The sequence below is a fragment of the Panulirus ornatus genome, chromosome 3 (assembly GCF_036320965.1).
Source record: "Panulirus ornatus isolate Po-2019 chromosome 3, ASM3632096v1, whole genome shotgun sequence".
Classification (NCBI taxonomy): domain Eukaryota; kingdom Metazoa; phylum Arthropoda; class Malacostraca; order Decapoda; family Palinuridae; genus Panulirus; species Panulirus ornatus.
Window position 1 is genome coordinate 24,316,583 of NC_092226.1, and position 23,079 is coordinate 24,339,661.

A 23,079-nucleotide genomic window follows, 5' to 3' on the forward strand; every position below is an offset into this window, starting at 1 on the left:
TAACCCTGTAATATCAAACACTTCTCATCAGATAGAAATTGCCGAAAAGTGTGGAACAATTATGCTACATTAATCAGTTCTCCTACACACAAAATAAAAGCACTAACAGACTTAAATGTTTGGAAACGACCGAAGGAGGAGAGTAATTACCTAGCAACAGTTAAACAAGCCGGTGTCCACTATCTATGTTGCCAAGTTCTAGGCCAATGACCGAGTCGATAGCATTCGGAGTTTGTCTCTGGTGGTGTGAGGAGGTGGCGTACTGTCGTGACAAAATCAAGCGATTCGATAAGCAAACATGACTTGTATTGTGTGGTGTTATATCGTGCTACAACCGAAACTGATTCGTTTGTAGACAAGAATTGTACTTTTAGCTAAAGTGGATAAACATTGGTTTTGGAAGACGACACCTGTCCACTCGTATCTTGCTTGGGTGGTTAAAGTGCATAAACATTGGTTTTGGAACACGACACCTGTCCACTCACTCGTCTCTTGGTGGTTAAAGCTCTTCAACAAGGTGAGTGCAGTACTGGTATATTCATTTATTGAAAATTATGCACTGGAGTGTGAATTATGTGTTTAAAACAAATCGTAAAACTGAAGTACATGCTAGATATTCTTTTTAGGTTTAGTTTAGGGGCACCACGCAAGTTGATGAGGAATAACATTGGCTACTTGCAACGTACAGTATTGAGAATGCAGTAAAATCGGTGAACTGCGATTTTGATCTTTTGTTTCTTCTATGTATGTTAAGTTGATAGTGGGGAAGAAAACGAAGTGTTAACGTTAAAGTAGGTGAATCACTCAGAGCAATCTGAAAGCTTTGAACACCTCGCCGGACTTCGATAAGGGTACCTGAATTCCCTTCATTATCAATGTAATCATCAAAACGTGTCATTGCTATCGCTGTCCACCGCGTCTTGGTGAAGTGTATGCATTGGAACGTACCCGTGGTCTCGAATGCATTTGTTTGTATGCAGTCGAATATAAACGCGCCCACGGCCGCCGGCACTCATAACAATCACATACTTTTCAAATAAGGCTGTAGCAAGTTAGTCAGATGAGTTTTTCGAAGGTTGTACTTGTGAGCGTTTCACAGATTCTTGCAGTATGCCCACACGTTCCCTGATCTTTTTAGACATCACCCCAACATTTGATAATCACATAAGAAAAATTCAGATCACAATACGCTGGACATGTTATCCTTGCACAACAACTGTAAAGTTTTTTTTTTCGTAACGCCATTAAGCTGTATCTTTGAACCTAGTCTCTCCAGAAGCAACAGTTTTGATAAACGCATGTTACTGCCGTGAAAGAAGCTGGGTAGACCTAAAACTATGTTACAGTCCCTATGTTTTCCAACGATGTTTGTTGGTGTCTTCCAACAGACCGCAGGCTTATTACAATTTTTTTTTTTTCCAGATTCGGACACTAGTAGTTTCGTTTGACATATCCTGGATTCAGTGGTGGTGCTTGGTAGAGAATATTTTCTTGAATGTCTATGAATTTAGTGATAGTGTTAGTAAAGGATTGAGCTATTATCTTTATCTTGCTAGATTGTCAGGTTTTAGGTTTCACGAGATGGGGGAGCTATCACTAAAGGGATAAAGTAAATAGCTTAACGCTTAGGTCATTAACTTTTTTCTATAATTCACCAACTTGCCCTCTCACTGAATTTAGATTTGAGTATTTAGTGCTAAAGTGGTTGAAAATAATAAGTTGCGGAACGTGCTTAGGCGCTTGATATTGAACTATATTAGAATAATGCGATGGTAAATGTTGGTTATATGTAAAGGAAAATGTGATTTATCAGTGTAAAAGTACGCAAATAGCATCAAAGTATTATTGCCACTTCGGATATCCAGCGAATTTTAGGTTAAGTTCCCAGTTGCATGTCCGGAACGGTAATTGTACCTGTAAATGATCATAAGTATGGAAGCTCACCAAGTCTCTGACAGTCCAGATGTATTTATATGTTTAGTATTCTCATGGAAAACTACATCACACCCCCGTGCAACTGCTGAAGATGAAGAGCGTTAGTAGATGACAGACGGAGCGGTTATTTGTTTGCCTCCGCCCAACCTCCCACAGGCAGCCATTTCATGCAATCTCCAGCATCATACCGAGGATTGAATGTTGGCATATTTCTATAATGCATCTCGGTTACTAGTGAATCTTGGGTTAGGTTTTCATGGGTTCTTTTGATTATTTTAAAGTATTTCTATCAATTCACCTTAGTTAATCCCACATTTACCAGGTATACATGTTACTTATTACTGTCTCCATATTTGGCATCGATCCTTGAGATTTAATGGACCACAGTCATTATTGTATTTGCTAATAACTACGGTAGCAATGTGGAACATAATTTAATCTATATCCTGAGCCATTTTTTATGCAAGATTTAACTTTTAACTGATGAATTAATGTACTTGTGTTCATGGGTAAATTTATGATAGATACGAAGTTTAAGGGCACCACAGACGTAACTTGGAAGAAACACATATGGTGAAAAAAGGAAAATCTGGAGTTAGTGTAACAGCAGGTAATAACAGTATACTTGTAGAAGTCAGTAGAATCCAAGAAAAGCTTATCTTATCTTCCCTAGCAGCTGAATTTATAAGAGAATTGTATCATCGTTAATGTAACGAGTTGCTAGGTACCGCTTGCAGTGGCAGTTGTTGGGTTACGGAGCGGCGGCGCACGAGCCCTCGTTGCGTCGTCTGTTTGTTTACAACGTTGGCCGCTTGGCGTCCCGATGAAATCATAATGTCTAATATTTTAGCTTAGATATTTTAAGATGTTTTGAGTTCTGCCGTAGGATAAAACTAATTATCCAAATCACGCTCCCTTGATAAAAATCACTTCCACTAAGTGTAATGAGACCATTGATAAGCGTTTCCTAAATTCATGTTATTTCTGTAGAGCTCCTGAACTTCATATTTACTGGTTATGTTCATCTTTTCATGTCCGAAAACCAGTAGCAATGCATTCAAGAACTTCTGAATAATATCCTTTATTAAAAAAGAAAACGCCTTATAATGTCTAATTTTGTTCGTCTTTCAAAAGAAGGAAAATTAGGCATAGTACAATAACTTTGGCGTTGGTTGTATATTACATACAACAGGCTTTTGTGTGCTTGCAGGAGAGATTACGATTCAAAGATTCTTATCAAGAAATAGGTAAGACTTTAATCTTCGTCATATCCGTTATATCAAGGTTTCTGTAATTCATAAGGTCTGTCCCAAACGACTAAGTAAGAATTCAGTTTTAACGTAACCCAAATGATCGTAGAATGATAGAACTTACCGAAGAAAACTGTAGAGGAAAACTGCTTTGAGTAAGTTTACAGTTTTAACGAAATTAAGCCCAATACAACTGAGGAATCAACGTTAGGTTATGATCTATTTAACCATCCTAAGAATGATCCTCGCTTAGAATAAAGAATGCTAATGCTAGAGAAGAGCGCGTGCGTAGTGTTATTGCAAAACATTTTGTCATGGATTAAACGCTGCAGTGTCAGTCCGCAGTTTCAGTGTATCATTCTAGCATTTTTTCTTTTAATTATCTTTGTTTAAGCGGACCTCACCCGCTTGCTCTGACAGCCATAATAACCCTTCGCTGACATCCATAACGTCTAAGAAAGTAACTGCAGTCATCGGATGTCTTGTTTTCGATACTTTCCACAAATTTGAAAGCGTTAGCAAGTAATGTTTTGCACTAGAACGAATATTGCATTTATACGTACGCAGCGTTTTTCCGAGGGTAGGAGTTTAAATGTTTGTTATCGCCAGTACACGTTCTGTAGTGAACGGGATATTATGTCGTGACTTGTGTCTGTCATGTCTTTATGTAGACCCATTCGTATCAGCACTATAACTTTGGAATAATATACGAGAGCACCTTTATACCTACACCTTCGGTACCTCTCTGTGAAAATGATGAACCGATTAGAATTTAAGTCGCATAGTTGCTTTCATTTACATAATGTTTGGGAAGAAGTAAATTTCTTTTTAATACTGTACCTCAGGATTTCGGAATGGCAGGTTCAAATTTATAACGCTCAAATGTATTAGATAGATATCGAGGCCTAGATTTTTTTCTGCAAGTTGATTCATATTTTTCTCGTATATTTTGCTTGTAACAGGACAATAGGCAATGCAAAATGAAATGCAAAACTGTGTTACGGGATGCTGATTAAGAATCATAGTAGTACCCATTTTCTAAGACTAGGTGGTTTTTGCTGGGAGATCTTAACCTCTCACACTTCGGTGAAGCGTACGAACGAGTCTTCGAAGGCTAATTCAACTCTTGTCGTTTAGAAGATTGTAAACGTTCCAGTATGAGTTCCCTCCAGCTGCTGACATTCTTTATCCTTTTAAATGAATTTATATTTGTTCTTATTCTTCGTTATCTCTCGATGGAAATTAGTCAGTTTTACGTACTTGATTCTGAAAGTGACGAATCTGTTGTCTAAAATTTGATTGTTAGGCGGTCCAGGGAGGCCAAGCATCCTCGTTAGAAGGGTTAGGTTAGGATAGAATTTTTTTTAAACATGTAACCCCACATTTTCCTTATGCTTCATGTCGAGGGTTTAACATCGTTGGGATTAGTCAGATGATAGGACTTCCACGTTGTAGAAATCTCATTGTAAACCCTAGATTGGTGTTTTGTAGCAAAATGTTATACAATCTAATGTCCTTCATAAGTTTGGAAATTGATGAAAGTTACAAGAGCAAGCGGAACACAAGCTTTTCTCGTAGTGGAGGAAAAAAAAAATGTTTGAATCTACAGAGATAAGGCAAGGAAACAAAAATGTTAAACTTTCAAGATAACATTTAGCTTTATTTGCGTTACCTTTTCGGCATGTTTTTCAACTTACCCTGTAAAAGACCATGCTTGAAAAAGGCTATCCAGCACGGCCCGCGCAAGAAATCATAGGCCCTGGTGCTTCTCCTGTGTCCTGGGGTCCCTTATCGCCCATACTAACCAACGGAACGCTCCTTCCTCAATATTTCATGTTATTTTCCCCTTCACAAGATTTACCAGTCGTCTATCTTTATAGTATACTCTTCATGCTCGGTCATATCCTTTATACATTTCAAATATCTACTCGACTCTGGCCCTTTCTTGAGCACGGGCCGCGATGTTTTGCAACATTTTAAACACCTCACTCTCCCAGGCGCTGCTAGTCAGTGATTTCGGAAAGAATGGTTTGTAAGTAAATGGTTGGTGTGTAGCGGAGGGTAGGTAAGTTAGTCACGAAGAATATCTTCATTGGATGGTCGGCTACTAATAGTATTGTCTTTTGTTTGTGGAGTGGTGAATTAAACGGTTTTAGTCGATTTGTTAGTGATACGAGTGAATTCAAAAATGAAAGGAAAAAAGAAAAATGTAAGGTCAGAGAGTAACAGATGGCTGTCGGACTTTGATGCTAACTCTGTCTGTCTGTCTCTCTCTCTCTCTCTCTCTCTCTCTCTCTCTCTCTCTCTCTCTCTCTCTCTATATATATATATATATATATATATATATATATATATATATATATATATATATATCAGAATTGCAGAGGTATTGCGTTTTCGATTTTTTTTGTTTGTTGAATCCTTTATTTTTTCCTGTTGAAGTTTGGTACAGATGATTAAGTAGTGTATTGGTTATCCCTCTGCTCAGCTGCTTACCAGATTTTCGTCACTAGTTTCATTTATCCTTTTTTATAAGAGAATGTTCTCTTTGTTGTTTTATGGATTGCTTTATATGAAAGGTGTTTGAATATATACGGTTGCTCGACAAGACAAACTAACGTTTAGGTTTTGGATTTTCTTCAGGATCTTGAAGTATATGCTGCTCAGTAACATGGGTGACGGTTGAAGGGTTATATAGAAACAAAAGTGGACTATATATATAAGCTTCTAAGTTCTATCTTTTTCTTCTTTTTGGCTTGGGTGTTTCTCTCCTTTGTTTGGTGAACACTTGCATCTCTTTTCATTATTTCTCATATAGCCATAACTATAAGTTTCATACCCACTGCTAAGACATCTTTTATCTTCTCTGCAAATGGTAATCTAATGAATTTAGTTAAGTTTATCTGCATAAACCATTACTCATATTTTCCTACGTTTTCCACATCCTGAATACTTATCCTGTTCAGCATAGCTCCTGATTATTTTTTTGTAAGGAGTATCAATTGTGTGTGGTGTCATGCTTGCAAAACCTGCTGTAGGAAGGAGTAGATATTTTTATAACGTCGTTTACGTACAGTGTTAGGGAGAATATATTTCCTGTAGTGTTCCGGTTAGGACGTGAAGAATTGTGCCATAGAGAGCACGTACCAGTTTGAATCTGCGCTGTTCGGTCGAGTACAAATTCACGAAACATTCTTGCTACTGTTAGGGAGGTTGAATTAACTTACAATAGCTGGAATATGAAAGCCTGTATGTCAGACCTACCACAAGCTTTTATTTTTATTTTATTTTTCCAGCTTTAGTGCTCTCGTCTTTGTGACTGTTTCTATTACTTTCCTCGTTCAATGTTTCGTGTAAATCCAGTTTGCACTGGTTTATATAGATTGTTTGTGCTAGGAATATTGTAGGTTTTCTGTAGTTTTGCCAGGTGCTTCGAGAAGTGAGGATAAAGAGGGCTTATACCTTCCACTAGACTTTTTTATCTTCAGAATTCTTTACACTGTAATCCATCTCGTTTAATCATCTCATTTTTTTTTTCTCTCATCTAGGAAATACATTACTGTACAAGTTACGTAATTTACGTTCACTGAATTATTGACTGATGAATGCCCTAGGATGATTTTTTTATCAAGGACTTTTGGTTCTGTTGTTTTATGTTGCCCTGGTTTGTTATGGTTATCACCGAGGTTCATTCATTCCCCTTCTATAAGCAGTTTGAGTTAGTCGAGTGGTTATGGCTGAGGATTCGGGTATTCAGAGGTGGTCTTCACGTGCTTTTCGTTTTACAGATCAGAGTTCTTGCTTTGCAAAAGTTAGGAAAAAAATGTTTCTTTGAAGAGCTTTTCTTTTGCATTATGTTAGTATATTTTGTTTTCCTATACTGTTAGGCTGGAGGTTTCGCTCTTATTGCTTCTATAAAACTCCTAAATTCTACAGAAACGATCCAGAGATTTATGGGTAACTTTCATAAAGATTTGCCTTGTCTTCCCACGCTTGTTGTCGAAAGTTGAATTATTTTGTATCCTTGGTCAAGCTCATGATTTGGAGTTGCAAAATTTCTAACAGCTTGAATTGGATTATCGCAACTTCCGGAGACTGATCTACTTTGGACTTTGGAAAGGCTCTGTGGTGGGAGGTCGGGACGTGCTCTTAATAGCTTCATTCATGACTTGGTTCCGTTTGTTCAGACCTTCCTTCGCCTTTTTGGTGCCTTCATGAAGAAGGGTATTTATTGTTCTGGAAGTTAATCCCACTGTGATCCTTGAATGCCTGCTTGTTGGCTTGTCTGAACTGTCGTGTCTCGGCTGGACTATGATTTGTATGGGAGAAGCCGAGATGATAACTGGGATCTGATCGTGGGTTTGTCATTGGTCGTGGCTCTAAGTGAAAGGGGAAGTGTTAATCTTCGTGATGACTGTGGCTGCCATTATGGTTGAGTGAGCTGCGGAAAAAAGTTAGGAAATGAGAACCAAGATATCCTATTAGCCCACCATAGATTATAGAAGTCTGTCATCTGTATTGCTGTGATTATTTTCTAACGAGATGTGGCTTCCTAAAAGGCAGTTATTTGTCTGAAGAGTTTGTCGTAGTCTGAACTGGGATCTATGATCCACTGGATGGTAGATGTGTGGTGGCGAAGATACTGATTTTCTTTTCGGTGATAATTTCTCCAGTAGGAGATACAGGAAAAATTAAAAGTAATTTGCGAGAAATATTGTTTTATGGCAGTTGCTGCTTCAATGATACTGTCCATAGTAATGTCATATCTAAATTGAATTTTTATATCATAAACTGGTTTTAGATGATGATAGAGGTGCTTGTTCACACGCGCTACTACCAAGGTCTTCTTCTCGCTCGCGGGAAACAATAGTAAAACGATAATTGTGCGGCGAGTGTGTTAGCCACACGGCAGTGGCGCAGCCGCGCTGCTCGTGTTATGTTGTCTTCGTCTCGGGCAGCAGAATGCTCCCGCACAGGTGCATTTGATTATATTTTTATTAAATCATTATGACCACTAGACCAGTTTTTATGTAAGAGTTCTTGTGTTACCCACGACCTTTCTGAAGGCCCTTGAAGCCCAAGTCTGCGCTACTTCCAGTAGCAGGGATATGTAAATCCTTTTGAAGTGATAAAGGCTCTTTCGCGAGACGACTCTTAATGTTGCAGCCTTTCCAAAGGTGTCATTTCACTTGCGGTGTAACCTCGAACAGGCGGAGTCTGGTAACACCACTAAATGTACATGTAAAATCGGGTTCAGAGATGAGTCTTGCAAAACATGACAAGATTAGATGCAAACACTGTTCTGCCCTGAATACTTATATCTCTGCTTTATTGTAAATGTCTTTTATTTATCCATTTTGAAATATAATCCAGTCACAGTTGTTAAACTGTTCTAAACCTTACCATGTAAACTGACAAATAATTTATCCTATTGCCCAAACCACATTAACACCGTCCTCAGTATGTAACCTGTAATGTATTTCAGTCATTGAGGCACCCCAGTCTCCCTAGACCTTTGGTGCACTCTGTATCCGCTTTTGCGCCACCGCAAATGAAGTAACACAATGAAGTAACCGCTCTTTCGACAAAAATCAAATCAGATTTATATATATATATATATATATATATATATATATATATATATATATATATATATATATATATATATATATATGTGTGTGTGTGTGTGTGTTTGTTTTTACTCGTATGTATACATTATGCAGATATTACTGGAGAGACATGTATTTCTAACATTTCTCTGTTATGGTGAGGGAGAAGTTTACCAGCTCATTTCTTTCAGATTATTTTTACCCTTACCACTTTGAGTGGTCGGTAGATGTAACATTAAGTGTAGCATCTTGACATAATGTCATTGATTATCCACAGAGCCTTTTTTCGGCTTGGCTAACGTGGCGAAATATCAACAAAATAATGTAAGAAAGCTTAACCAAACTTAGTGTTCCCACTGCCTCCCTCCAACTAGTGAACAAATAAGATTTGTTTACCAGATGTCGTAACCAACAAACCCTTCGACACCGTAGAATGTAAATACTATGTAAAATCTGTGCTCTAAGTAGAAACATTTTTTTTTTCACTTATGTACTTAAGTTTTCAGTACCTTTTTCCCTAGAAAGGGTTGTTGCTACAGGACTAATTATAGTGAGTTTAAAGTAATAATACGTTAGATAATGTGCCATGAACGAGCCCTGACATGTTCTTTAATTAAACTTGTAAATTATAGACTGCCGAGAAGCAGCGCTACGTCCCTACTTTCAAAGAAGGGTTGTGAGGAACCGGTTGTAAAAACAACACAGTGCAAAGTCTGTTTTGCATTGGCTTTTTGCGACTGACCCAGCAAATTAGTTGTTCGGTTTTAAAGTAAGGATATCGTAATTTCACGTTGGTTCTCATGATTCATAACAATAAGGTGTGATGATTCACTGATACGTATATTAGAATTAGCTAATTTATTTTAGAAGTGTGATTTTGATGACAGATCACGGACTGTTTTGCTGCCGTCATCAGCCAGGCGATAGATAGTAACATTAGATGTTACACAGTTGGTTCATTGCATCAGCTTGCCTTATTCTCACGCAGAAGTTGGAATGATTTACTTGATAAAAGGTGTGGACACAATCTCATAACTTCTGATATCTTACCATTTATTAATGGTGAGGTGGTATATTATTTCTTGCAGGTATGTGTCGCCATAGCCATCAAAATATTCAGTTTTCTCACTATATAAGACACAATTGGTATCGTACCAGCTACACGCTCAAACGAACGTCGGCTTGACGGGCATGTACTACACACACAGAACCCCACTGTTGTTCGCCCTACACATGGAGCCGCATTTTCTAGGGATCAAGACCCACAGTAATCATATTATGTATACTCTTGCATAAGTAATTTGCTTTGCTGTCTGCAGGCGAGTCGATGCCTTCCTGTAAGATAGAAACATCCAAGTGGATGATATATATATATATATATATATATATATATATATATATATATATATATATATATATATATATATAAATTATTTGTTATCCTTAACCGCCGTCTCCCGCGTTAGCGAGGTGGCGCAAGGAAACAGGCGAGGAATTTCCCAACCCACCCAGATACACATGTATATACATAAACGCCCACACACGCACATATACATATATACATTTCAACGTATACATACATATACATATATACACATATACATATCCATACTTGCTGCCTTCATCCATTCTCGTCGCCACCCCGCCACACACGAAAATAGCATCTCCCTACCCTCCAGGGAGGCAGCGCCAGGAAACAGACAAAAAAGGCCACATTCGTTCAAACTCAGTCTCCAGCTGTCATGTGTAATGCACCGAAACCACATCTTCCTTTCCACATCCAGGCCCCACAGACCTGTCCATGGTTTACCCCAGACGCTTCATATACCCTGATTCAATCCATTGACAGCATTTCGACTCCTGTATACCACATCGTTCCAATTCACTCTATTCCTTGCACACCTTTCACCTTCCTGTATGTTCAGGCCCCGATCGCTCAAGATCTTTTTCACTCCATCCTTCCACCTCCAATTTGGTCTCCCGCTTCTCCTTCTTCCCTCCACCTCTGACACATATATCCTGAGTCAATCTTTCCTCGCTCATTCTCTGCATGTGTCCAAACCATTTCGGCACCCCCTCATCTGCTCTCTCAACCACAATCTTTTTATTTCCATACATCTCTCCTACCCTTTCATTACCTACCCGATCAAACCACCTCACACCACATACTGTCCTCAAACATTTCATTTCCAAAACATCAACATTCTTCCGCACAACCCTATCTATAGCCCATGCCTCACAGCCATATAACATTGTTGGAACCACTGTAACGTTCTCGCCTTCCACACATTCTTCAACGCTCCCAGAACCTTCGCTCCCTACCCCAGGCTCCATCCTCTGCTAAGCCACTCCCATATATCTAGAACACTTTACTTCCTCCAGTTTTTCTCCATTCAAACTTACCTCCCAGTTTATTTGTCCTCAACTCTAGTGAACCTAATAACCTTGCTCTTATTCACATTTACTCCCTACTGTCTTCTTTCACTCACTTTACCAAATTCAGCCACCAACTTCTACAGTTTCTCACCCGAATCAGCCACCAGCGCTGTATCATCGGCGAGCAACAACCGCCTCACTTCCCAGGCCCTCTCATCGACAAATCTCCAAATCTCTTGCATTCACCTCCCTAACCACCCCATCCATAAACAAATTAAACAACCATGGAAACTTCACGCAACCCTGCCGCAAACCTACATTCACTGGGAATGAATCACTTTCCCCTCTCCCTACTCGTACATATGCCTTACATCCTTAGTAAAAAGTTTTCACTGCTTCTATCAATTTATCTCCCACACCATATACTCTTAAAATCTCCCACAAACCATCCCTATCCACCCTTTCATATGCCTTCTCCAGATCCATAAATGATACATACATATCCATCTGTTTTTGTAACTATTTCTCGCATACATTTTTCAAAGCAAACACCTGATCCACACATCCTCTACCACTTCTGAAACCACACTGCTCTTCTCCAATCTGATGCTCTGTACATGCCTTCACCCTTTCAATCAGTACCCTCCCGTATAATTTCCCAGGAATACTCAATAGACTTATGCCTCTGTAATTTGAACACTTGCCTTTATGCATGCTTTCTGCCAATCCTCAGGCACCTCACCATGATCCACAAATACATTGAATATCCTTACCAACCAATCAACAACACAGTCAACCCCCCCCCCCTTTTTTTTTTTTTTCTAATTCCACTGCAATACCATCCAAACCTGCCGCCTTGCCGGCTTTAATCTTCCAGCTTTCACTAACTCTTCTCTATTCACCAAACCATCCTCCCTGACTCTCTCACTTCGCACACCACCCCGACCAAAACACCCTATATCTGAAACTCTATCATCAAATACATTCAACAAACCTTCAAAATACTCACTCCTCACTTCATCTTTACATGTTATTACCTCCCCATTTGCTCCCTTCCGATGTTCCCAGTTGTTCTCTTGTCTTACGCACTTTATTTGCTTCCTTCCAAAACATCTTTTTATTCTTCCTAGAATTTAATGATCTCTCACGCCAACTCTCATTTGCCCTCTTTTTTCACCTCTTGCACCTTTCTCTTAACCTCCTGCCTCTTTCTTTTATAAATCTCCGTCATTTGCGATACTTCCCTGCAAAAATCGTCCAAACGCCTCTCTTCTCTTTCACTTACAATCTTGCTTCTTCATCCCACCATTCACTACCCTTTCTAATCTGCCCACCTTTCTCATATCACATGCATCTTTTGCGCAAACCATCACTGCTTCCCTAAATACATCCCATTCCTCCCCGACTCCCCTCACGCCATTTGCTGTCACATATTGCCATTCTGCACCCAATCTCTCCTGGTATTTCCATACAAATCTCTTTTCCAAACCCACTTACTCTCACCACTCTCTTCTCCCTAACATTCTTTCCTCTTCTCTGAAAACCTCTACAAATCTTCATCTTCGCCTCCACAAGATAGTGATCAGACATCCCTCCAGCTGCCCCTTTCAGCACACTGACATCCAAAAGTCTTTTATACGCCTATCAATTAACACGTAATCCAGTAACTCCCTCTGGCCATCTCTCCTAGTCACATACGTATACTTGTGTATATCTCGCTTTTTAAACCAGTCCTTTTTTAGTACACATCCACAAGCTCTTCACCATTTCTATTTACAAGACTGAATACCCCATGTATGCCAATTATACCCTTAACTGCCACATTACTCGCCTTTGCATTCAAATCACTCATCACTATAACCCGGTCTCGTGCATCAAAGCTACTAACACACTCAGCTGCTCCCAAAACACTTGCCTCTCATGATCTTTCTTCTCATGACCAGGTGCATAGGCACCAATTATCACCCATCTCTCTCCATCCCCTTTATTTCCCCATATCAATCAAGAGTTTACTCTATCACATATTCCCATAACTCCTGCTTCAGGAGGAGTGCTACTCCTTCCTTTGCTCTTCTCTTTTCCTCTCACTAAACCCTTAATCTACTCCCAAAACAATCCCAAACTACTCTTCCCCTTTACCCTTGAGCTTCATTTCACTCGGAGACAAAACATACAGGTTCCTTTCCTCAAACATACTACCTATCTCTCCTTATTTCTCATCTTGGTTACATCCACACACATTTAGACACCCCAATCTGAGCCTTCAAGAAGGATGAGCATTCCTAGCATGACTCCTTCTGTTTCCCATTTTAGAAAGTTAAATACAAGGGGGGAGGGTTTCCATCTCCCCGCTCCTGCCTCCTTTAGTCGCCTTCTACGACACGCGGGGAATACGTGGGAAGTATTCTTTCTCATATTACGAAAAGGCTTTTGTTATAAGTAGTTTTTATTCGTCGTACACGTCTTATTGAGGGTCGAACCGTTCTGCCAAAGAGATTCTGATAAACGCTGAGGACTCGCTACATTTATCAGTAATACGGGAATATCACAATGTCTTTAGGCTTGTCTGTGGTGATCCCGTGGCGTTATACAAGGTGTCAGATGGAACAGACTCGAGTGGTTTTGGCAGAATGAATATGGATTATTTGCCTCTAGGTTTGTATGTTGCCATTGTGAGAATACTTATGAAGCGTCTCATCTCCCCTGATGATGGTAGCAACCGAATGAGTTTCATTTCTGTACACAGATTTTGCATTTGATATCTGTAGTGAACTCTCGTCATCTGGTAAATGTTAGAATTTATTTCATACTCGATAATTGAGAAAAGGAGGCATTGTGTTATACACTTGTGTGATCTGGTATTGTATTAACCCATTTTTTGACAATACGTGTTCACCACGTTAATCCTTTTTGGAGATTAATTACAAAGCTGAAAAAAAAGGAGTGGGAAACAGGCCTACGAGAACACATTCAAGACGAGACAATAGGCCATATTTCCCACGAGAGAATTGGGTCATTTTTCGGTAATTTGATAATAATAGGCATACGTCCGTGGCTTCATGTCACTGGTGGCATATCAAACAGGAGGCTGGTATGTGTGAGGGCCCAGGTGGTGATCGTGGGAGGAAAGTTTCCGCTTTTTGCTTAAATCTTGTAAATTTTCGCGTTAGGTAGTGAGGAATATATACATATAATTGATTGTCGTTTCCAACATTTCCGAGGTAACGTTATGAACAGACGAAGCAAAGGAACATTCACTCGCATCCATTCTCTACCTGTAATGTGCAGTGCACTGAAAATACAGCTTTCTATCCATAACCAGGCCCCACAGATATTTCCATGGTTTCACTGGCCCCTTTACATGCCCTGATACAGTCCATTGACAGCACGTCGACTCCCGTATATCGCATCGTTCCTTTTCACTCTATCCCCTGCACTCCGTTATGCATGTTCAGGCCCCGTTTGGTCAGTATATTTTTTTTCGATACATCATCCCATTTCCAGTTAGGTCTCCTCCCTATCCTCGTTTGCTACACTTCCAACACATATAACCTCTTGGTCAACTTCTCATTTATTCTCTCCATATGTCCAAACCATTTCGGCTCAACCTCTTCAGCTCTCAACCACACTTTTCATTACTACGCCTCTCTCTTACCTGTTTATTACTTACTTAATCGAACCATCTCACACCACATACTGTTCTCAGACATATCATTTCCAACACATCCACCCTCCTTCGCATATCTTCATCTATAGCCTATGCCTTGATCCATGTAACATTGTTGGAACTACTATGCCTTCACACGTACCCTTTTTCTTCCCCCCAAAATGACCTCTCATTCCAAGCACTTTTCATATCTTTCAGAAACTTCGCTCCTTCACCCACCCTGTGTCTAGTTTCCACTGCCATGGTTCCATTTGGCGCCATATCCACTCCCAGGTATCTATAACGTTTCACTTCCTTCATTTTCTCTCCAGTGAAACCCTCACTCCATCTGACTTGTCCCTCTACCCTACTAAACCTAGTAACAGTGATCTATTCACATTTACTCTTAACGTCCTCCTTTCATATACTCTTCCAAACTCAAATACCAACTTCTGCAGTTTCTCACTCGAATCTGCCACAAGTGCTCTGGCATCAGCAAACAACAACTAACTTCGCTTCCGAGGCCCCTTTTTCGAAGACTTTCGCATTTACATCTCTTACCACTCCATTCATAAATAAATTAGATAGACATGGTACATCACGCACTCCAGCCACAGACCAACCCTTCACTTGGAGCCATTCACTCTCTCTACTCGTTCACATGCCTTGTACCCTTGATAAAAAGTTCTCTGCTTCTGGCAGCTTTCCTTCCACACCATAGGTTCTTAAAACCTTCTACATGGCATTTCTGTGAACCCTATAATATGCTTTTCTCCAGATCAGTACATTCTTTAAATCAAACGCAAGATCCACACATACCCTACCACATCTGAAAACGCACCTTCTACCTCAGTCTGATGCGCTGTACATGCCCTCACCCTCTCAATCGCCGCTCTCCATACAACTTGCCAATACATTCAACAAACTTGTATACGTCTTTAGATTGAGCGCCCATCTTTATCCCCCTTTCCTATATACAGTGGCACTATATATGAATTTTACCAGTCCTCAGGCACCTGACCAGGGTTCATACATACGTTGAATATCCTAACTAGCCATTCATCAACACAGTCACACCCATTCTTTAGAAATTCAACGACAATAACAGCCACTCTAGTCGCCTTGCCACATTTCATCTTGAGTAAGGCTTTCACCACCTCTTTTTTCTTCATCAAACCACTCTACATAATTCTGTCATCTCGCATATCTCTCTGATCTAAACACAAACTACATCTGCCACCCTATGATCAAGCACATTCAGAATACTCGCTCCATCTCCCCCTCACTTCATCTCTGTCCGTTACCACCTGCTTGTTTGCCCCTTCACCGATGTTCCCATTTGTTCTCATGTTTTTTGCAAACGGTTGATTTCCTTGTAAAACTACATCCTATTTCCCTGAAGTTTCCTGACACTCTCTCACCCCCACCTCTCGTTTGTCCTCCTTTTCAATTTTTCAACCCCTGCACCATCTTGACCTCTTTGCCGCTTTCTCTTTACATCTCCCAGTTATTTTCACTCTCCTGTAATCCTCACCCACTCCCCTGTCTTTGTTTACTCTCACCTTTTGTCATTTTGCAGTTAGTCTCTCCAGATATTTCTTCGCACAGATCTCTTTTCCAAGCTCGGTTTTACTATACTATTCTCACCTCGTCCGAAAACCACTACAAGTCTTCATCCTCGCCTCCATAAGATAGTGATCAAACATCCCTACAAGTTACCCCTCAAAGCACATTCACAGCCAGAAGTCTCTTTTTTGCAGGCATATCAATTACTTGTAATCCAATTATGCCCGCTTACCATCTTTCCTATTCACATACGTATACTTGTGTACGTTCCTCTTTTTAAACCAGGTATTACCAATCGCCAGTCCTTTTTCAGCACATAACTACACAAGCTGTTTATCATTTCCATTCACATTACTGAATACAATGTTTCCACCCATTATAAACCCTCAACTGCGGAGGGGAACGACTCGATGAGTCTAACATTATCTACTTATGAAATTAATAAAGCACTTTTAGTCATTTCTTTAGAGGGTGATGTCAAGGATGTTATGTTTACCGATGGGGCGGGAAAGAGTGTCATACGTTTTGTTGATATCTGTTACCTATAGCATAGTGCGAGATAGGTTTGTGGTTAGTTGAAGCCATCCAGAATGTGTTGTATGAGGTCCGTGTGCAGTCTAGTAGGAAATTGCTGAGTCTAAAGCCATGCTGTGTGGGCGAGAGAGGGACTTCTCGCCTGATTCTGTTGTGGATCAGTTTTTTACGGAATTTAGACATGGATGACATTAGTCATATTGGGCAGTAGGAAGGTAGTAGTTAGGGGGTTTGGAGCTTTTTCGGATGGGTTATGTGCTGGCAAGTTTCCATATGTTTGGGTTCTAGTGAGCCAGGAGTGGTTGAAGATGTCTGTGAGGGATTGGATTGTCTTGGGCCCACAAGTTTTATGTGGGAGTTTGATGTGTTATTTAATTCAGTTGCCGGTGAGTTCTTTGAAATCTTGATTGCTATGTGAATGCCGGTGATTGTGTAGGAGCGTCTGTAGCAGGATGGAGTTTATGTAGTTTTATCATCAACGTTCTGTTGAGGGTATGGTTGGTTTGTGGCTCATCTTTGGATAGAGTTCCATGAGTATGTTTGTGGGTTCTTAGGGAGAGGGGATGATGATCAAGGTTAGAAGAGCCTGGAATTCTATGGGAAGTATGGATTTTATTTAAAGTTTTTCTTGGTTGTTTTTTATATTTTGTGATCCAGACTATCAAGGAAGGTGTGCCAGTGTTTTTGTTATCCAGTCATTAGGTTAGTGAAGGTATTGTTTAGAACTGTAATCTGCTCTGCTCTAAGACCTCTGCTGTCAGGGAGCTGCTTTTCTAAGCATGTATCTTCTCTTTAAGAGGTCTGCATGTTGTGGGTAGAAGTTTGCATTATATTTCTCTGTGTCCTTGTGGTATTTACCTTTTGTTAGTGAAGTGTGAGATGGCATAATTCGGGAATAGGATGCATCAAAAATGCAGTTTTGAAGATGCAACATACTATATTGCTCGAGTGCTGGCCAACCTACTTTCCTATAGTTTGTGTATATATGTATATAGGTTAACTGACATGTTGTTAGGATGGGTAAGCGGCCAGAGTTCATAAAGTGTCTTTCAGGCGTTCTTTACATGCAGTACTGGAACGCAGAGAGTCATCTCGGGTGAGGTTGCCAGTATGGAAAGTGTGGTTGCTTCACTGGAGATTATCAAAGGGATACAGTTGGTGTATGAGCAGACCATCAGTGGGAAAGTGTTTGTGAGTGTTGAGCTACACATGATGTTGGGCCTCAAAGTCTCCACGCAAACAGGTGCAACTTTTGTTATTGAGTTTCTGTGGCGAAGTGGTATACCTGTGAGGCCATTTAGTGAGGTGAGGTATGCAGGTGTTGACTGCGTAGTAGTTAGTGTTGAGGTTATATTTTCAGAGATTGTATTTTAGGATTGTCGTCATTGTTTGCGATCTCACGTGAAGTTGGAGTCGTCTGTGAATGAGAGCGATGTTGTGGTGTATGAATGTTATAAGTCCTTGTCTTTAGAAAACACACGGTAAGGAGACGTGCAGCAAACTTCTTTCGAGACACTGAAGTGGAACTAGTCACAGTAATGAGCTTCATATGGTTATCGAACAAGTGTACTTGTGTGTAAACGTTATTACATTGAAGTTGTTACAAAAGACTTGATTGTACTAAAATGAAAAATTAAGATGCCTCTTTCAATAAATAATATATTCCAAAATAATGTTTAGAAAAATAACTTCCAGGAGGAATGAATTGGAAAGGATGAATTGATGAGTGAGATCATAAACTGTGCGAAATACATTTGACTATGATGCTGAAAATATTGAAGCCTGAAAAAAAATTGTGAAATGATAAAGACAAGATTAAACTGTAGCGACCCATAGAGTAGCAACGTTGATCTGGACGAACCCAGAAAATAAAGTTTGAATTTTACAAACAAATTTTTGAGTGTGGTTTGGTCGAGTGGGGTTGGGATGCCACGTCCATATTGCTTCAGTCTGGGACTCTGTTCACAGACCTGTTACTTTGTGGAGCAAATTACAGTAGTTTGTGTGTGTGTGGTTCATTTGCATTGGAAACGAGGTGAAGTATTTTGTTTTATGTATAGGGAGCGAGTTTATCTCGCAGGCTCTTTCCATTGATATACACAGTGGTCATCAGAGGTCAAACATGCATAGAGCGAACCTGTGAACTCTAGGGATATATTTTGCTTAGTTCGCGCAATAGTTTTACAAATACAAACGTGTGTGTGTGTGTGTGTGTGTGTGTGTGTGTAATTACCAGTTTGTGCTGTTTAGGGGGGGATAGTTATCCACTTGTGGACCCTATCTCCTGAACTCACTACTATCATATAACGTTAAGTATGCTGTCCACATTAACCATGTCTTCATTGACTTCATCTCATTCATCCACTACCTTTATACAGTAATGCACTTTACATCCTTTCTTTCTTTCTTTTTTAACAAGTTTCCAGCATAATATTGTTATCTAGTTGTTTTATTCCCTACATCTTTTAAAGAATTGTTTACTGTATGACTCTTCTACCTGCTGTAAGAAACTTGTGATCGTAGTCTGATCGCCCCTCAATTTTCTTTCTTCCAAGATGGGCACATTTAAGTCATCTAACCTTTCCATTTAACTCTGCTTTCTTTATTCTGGTACCAGCTTTGTCACTCTCTGGATCTCCTCTGTTCCTTCTTTGTGCTTCAGTAGGTACGGTGGTGACCCAACTGAAGAAGCATATTCTAGTCTTACGTAGGATGTGAACCGCTTGCAGAATATTTCTTTGTAAATGGTCTTGGTTGCAGTGCCAGCAGACAGTTAGTCTCGTTAACTATTCTGCTGAGGTGGGACTCGGGCGACAGTTAGAGACGATGTCGACTCTCAAGGTGAGTGTTCGAAGTACAGAGGTATATGTTTGTCGAGTGTACCTGGTAAGCTTAATGGGAGAGTGGTGATTGAGGGTGCAGGCGTGTACAGAGCATCAGATGAGAGAGGTACAATGTGGTTTCAGTAGTAGTAAAGGATGTGTTGGTCGGGTGTTTGATTTAAAGAATGTGTTTGAGGGGAAACGGAAGGGTCTAAATACAACTGAATTCAAACGGTGACAGACCACTGGGTCCTAAAGAGGTTGTTTGTGATAATGTAAAAAGATCAGAAAGCCATCGATTAAAGAGGGAGAAGTAGATAGACTAACAGATTTTTCAAAGAGGAAGACCTGTAAAGTTATCGCATAGCTGAAAGAAGTGCAAATATGTTAGTCGTGGATTTGAAGCAAAATGATTATCAAACTTTTGTATAAACGTACTTGTAGTGTCTCTTTCAACCACTCTGATTGGTATATCTTACCATATGTTAACAATTGTCGAAGAAAAAGTGCTTCGCCTCAACTGAAGGGAAACGTTTGCCCACGAGTTTATATCCATTACTACTAGTTATATCAGACGAATCTATCCTTAAGTAGCTTGTGAGATCAAGATTATCGAACAAGAACCTTTACTGATTTTGAGTACTTGTATTAGATCAACTCTTGACCTTCTCTTTTCTAAGTTAAATTCATTCTTTTATTCGACTCTCGTAGTATTTGTTTCCCAGTCCGGGATCATCCTGGTAGCTCACTTCTGTACTTCATTGTCTGTCTGTCTTCAATTAGGTGGACCAATACTGGACACGGTATTCCACATAGGGGCGCTCCACTAAGTAGTAAGAGAGAATAATTTTTTGAGCCTTAGATTTGAAAATTCTACCGATGAGTCCAAGAATTTTCCTCATGTACCTTTCGTGGCTCAACAGAATTCACATTATATCTTGCCTTTTCATTTTGACATGTGATATTAAAACTGCACTTACCATTGTTATAATTCTGTTACCACCTATTACTCCAGTCCATCACTTTGAAGCTGCAAGAGTTCGGTTTCTGTTGTTGACTTCATTCCCAACTTGGTATCATTCTCGAGTATAGATATCTTACAGCGAAGCCCATAATCAGTGTCGCAAAATATGTGACAAAGGGAACTGGTCCCAAGACTGATCCCTGCGGTACACCGCTTGTTAGGTCTAATCATTCAAAGGCTTGACCACTACTCAACGCCTCTGTTTACGGTCAGTCGGTCAATTTCCTAGCTATCAGAGTACCACGCCATGTCTACCATGTGACGTAACTTTTGTTTTTCTTTGATGTAAAACTCTATTTAATGATTTTTGGAAATTTGAATAGATGAAATCATCTGCTTTCATTTTATCACACATGTTTGTTGTTTCATAAAAGGAATCGAACACGTTTGTCAAACGTGAGCGATTCTGTCAAAATTCATGCTGAGAATCATTCATTAAGAGTTGATCTTCTCAGTAGTTTGCAATCTTCTTCCGAAAGATGGTTTTCATTAGTTTACCAAATACAGACTTTAAGCTGATTGGACGATAGTTCTCGGGCAGTTACTTGCTACCGTTTTTGAATATTGGTATTGCATTATTTACTCTTATCCCATTCAGCGCTGATAGTATATCTTTATCTTTTAGGTCAGTGTTGCAAAACGCTTTCTGCTCTTAGTAATGGAGCCAGATTTGGATATAAAATCGGTAAAAATGCAAAAATGAAAAAATAATGCCATCTTTGCCATGGCTCGTTGTTTTGAATCGAGTCACATTTTTCCGTAATTAATGGCCCAGTTGATTGGGTTAGGACTCGCTTGCTTTTCAAACATAACTATGAAATCCTTTGGGGTTTCTTTTGGTATTTTCAGCAATATTCGCTTCATACTGACTTTAGCTTGGACGTATAAGTCTCATAGTTTCCGTACGCAAAGTCATGTCATTTACTCAGTCTCGTTTGTTATTTGTCTCCGATTTTTTCAGGTGCTTCTTTTTTTGACAGCATGCACTTCCTTGTTTCGTTGCTCCACCACTTCGGCTTTGTTTTGAAACAAGACCGTCTTTCACGCATTAGCACATATGTTCCCTCCACTACTTTGAAAGTATTACTGAATCTTTTCCAATTTACAACTATATCGTTTTCATATCATCCCAGATTTGCCTCTCAAAAGCAGTGCAAAGACCAATGAAATTTGTGTGCCTAGAATTTTTGGCGACTTTATGCTGACCACCATTAAGGCTATGTTGAAATGCACATAAGAATATTTCGTCAGTGATCGCTTGTCAAATGTGTCTCCAACTTTAATATGATCGAGATCCTCATTTGTAGTTGGACTGAATCTACTACATTCTCGTCGCGAGTAAGTTTGTCACCTAATTGTTCGTAGAGCTCAAACCCCATGTAACTGGTAAGGAATTTTCCCCACTTGGATATCGGTATGTTATCATCTCCCATTATGATCGAATCTTGTTCATTACGGATTTCTCCCAATTAATTGATTTGTATGCGACATTTATGGATCTGGAGAAGGGATATAATACGCTTGATAGGGATGCGTTTGTGGAGGGTTTGAAGAATATTTAGTGTGGGAGGAAAGCTACTAGAAACAATGAGAACTACTTATTAGGGTTCTAAGACATGTGTACAAGTAGGAAGAGAAGAGAGCAAGTGGTTCCAAGTGAAGGTTGACGTGCGGCAGAATTATGTAATGTTACCAGGGTGAGGGAGGTAAATGTAAAAGTCTTGTTGAGAAGGGGGAGTATTGAGTCTGTCAGGGATGGGGCGAGTGGGGATGAAGTGAGACGGTTGTTGTTTGCTGATGTCACAGGACTGGTGACAGATTCGGGTAAAAAACTAGAGAAGTCATTGACTGAGTTTTGGAGATGTATCAAAGGAGGGAGTTAACAGTAGAGGGACAAGTTAATTGAAGTGAGTTTCATTGGAGATAATTTGGAAGGGCTGAATTGTTTTGAATACCTGGGAATGAGTGTGGCAGCAGTTGGAATTTTTGAGGTGGAAATGAATCATAGGTTGGGTGAGAGGGGGGGACGTTCTGGGAGCACTGAAAAATGTGGAAAGGGAGGTCGTTATCTGGGAGGGCGAAAATGGGTATGTTTGAAGGTTTAGTAGTCCCAACAATGTTATATAAATGCGGGGCATTGTCTGTAGATGAGGATGTGCAGAGTAAGATGGATGTGTTGGTAATGAAATGTTTGAGGTCAATATGTGGTGTGATGTTTGATCGATTAAGTAATATAAGGGTATGGTAATATAGTCTGGCTCAGGCAGCTGATATGTACTGAAATAGTTTGGACCTAAGGAGAAAATGAGTGAGGAGG

At 39.8% G+C, this 23,079-nt stretch overlaps 1 protein-coding gene across 5 annotated transcripts in view; it reads left to right on the plus strand.

Moving 5' to 3' along the window:
• The first annotated feature begins 245 nt into the window (after positions 1-245).
• Positions 246-23,079, plus strand: part of LOC139761399 (Fanconi anemia group J protein homolog) — a 1,968,572-nt gene continuing 1,945,738 nt past the window's right edge. For all 5 annotated transcript variants that reach the window (XM_071685544.1, XM_071685606.1, XM_071685598.1 and 2 more), the window contains exon 1: positions 246-517. The gene's annotated coding sequence lies outside the window, so the exon portion shown is untranslated. The remainder of the gene's footprint in view (positions 518-23,079) is intronic.